Here is a 1,990-nt window from a genome sequence, read left to right as displayed (position 1 = left end):
GCCTTTGAAACCACGCCCTCTTGTGGACCCTTGCCTTTGAAACCACGCCCCCTTGTGGACCCGGGAAGAGAATACCTTCCCTCAATGCTTCATTAGAAGGTAGCTTTGAGAGGTGAGCTGCTCAGTGGGTTCTCCTTGCCCGCTGTCTAGGCAGAACCAATTTATCAAGACAGGGGAATTGCAATTCAATCCATGCACATTGGGTTGGCAGTGCCCCACCAGTGGGGCACTGACGGTGCCAGAGTCAGCCCCTAAACCCAGAGAACTAGGTGATCACTTGGGCTGGCTGCCGCACCCATCGCTGGAGCGGGGGTACCGAACCATGAGCAGGTAGCCACAAGACCAATCCCAGACGAGTCCCCAGTTACGTAACCACCCAATGGGTTCACCTTGCCCGCTGCCTAGACGGAACTGATTTATCAAGACAGGAGAATTGCAGTGGAGAAAAATAATTCATCCAGAGCTGAGTGTATGGGAGGCAGCAGTTTTGTTATTACTCAAATCAGTCTCCCTGAGCATTCGGGAATCAGGGTTTGTTGTTGTTTTGAGATGGAGTTTCACTCTCGTTTCCCAGGCTGGAGTGCAGTGGCACTACCTTGTCTCATGGCAACTTCTGCCTCCCAGATTCAAGCAATTCTTGTGCCTCACCCTCCTGAGTAGCTGGGATTACAGACATGCACCACCACACCCAGCTAATTTTGTATTTTTAGTACAGGTGAGGTTTCTCCATGTTGGTCAGGCTGGTCTCAAACTCCCCACCTCAGGTGATCCACCTGCCTCAGCCTCCCAAAGTGTTGGGATTACAGGAGTAAACCACTGCACCTGGATCGTTTATCATTTGTGTTGGGAAGGTTTCAAATCTTCTCTTCTAGCTATTTTGAAATATACAATACATTGTTGTAAACTACAGTCACCCTTCTGTGCTGTTGAATGCTTGAACTTATTCTTTCTTTCTGTATTTGTGCCCATTAACTAACCTAACCCTTCCAGGCTTTGATAACTCACTTTCTCTTTACCTTGATGAGATCCACTGTTTTAGCTCCCACATATGAATGAGAACATGAGGTTGTAAATAAAGTTTTTTTTTTTTTTTTTTTTTTGAGACGGAGTTCTGCTGTTGTTACCCAGGCTGGAGTGCAATGGCGCGATCTCGGCTCACCGCAACCTCCGCCTCCTGGGTTCAGGCAATTCTCCTGCCTCAGCCTCCTGAGTAGCTGGGATTACAGGCACGCGCCACTATGCCCAGATAATTTTTTTTGTATTTTTAGTAGAGACGGGGTTTCACCATGTTGACCAGGATGGTCTCAATCTCTCGACCTCGTGATCCACCCGCCTTGGCCTCCCAAAGTGCTGGGATTACAGGCTTGAGCCATCGCGCCCAGCCTAAATAAAGTTTTATTCAAATACCACCACACCTACTTGTTTACATATCAGCAATGGCTGCTTTCATGGTACAACAGCAGAGTGGGGTAACCTCAGCAGAGATCCTACCATCCACAAAGCCTGAAATGTTACTCTCTGGTCCTTTTGTTTTCTGCTCTCTGGTGTAGGAATTTGCAGGTTTGGGCTTTTTTTTCCTTTTTTTTTTTTTTCTTTTTTTGAGACAGAGTCTCACTCTGTTGCCCAGGCTGGAGTGCAATGGCGCCATCTTGGCTCACTGCAACCTCTGCCTACTGGGTTCAAGCGATTTTCCTGCCTCACTCTCCCGAGTAGCTGGGATTGCAGGCACCCACCACCACACCCAGCTAATTTTGTATTTTTAGTAGAGATGGGATTTCACCATGTTGGCCAGGCTGGTCCGCCTCCTGGCCATTTTCTCTTTCACTTGTTGTGTTTCCTGGAGATGTTCAGTAATTCTTACATTCTTTGCTGGATAGCCGATCAATAATTATTATTCCCTTGAATTGTTCTAGGAGGAAATGTGGAGTAGAAAGAGTATGGTGGGGTTCTGGAGCATGAATAATCCATAAATAAGCCAGATTTCTTTTTC

This window comes from Saimiri boliviensis, chromosome 14, assembly GCF_048565385.1.
Source record: "Saimiri boliviensis isolate mSaiBol1 chromosome 14, mSaiBol1.pri, whole genome shotgun sequence".
In the NCBI taxonomy this organism is placed as follows: Eukaryota; Metazoa; Chordata; class Mammalia; order Primates; family Cebidae; genus Saimiri; species Saimiri boliviensis.
This window is presented reverse-complemented; position numbering follows the sequence as displayed.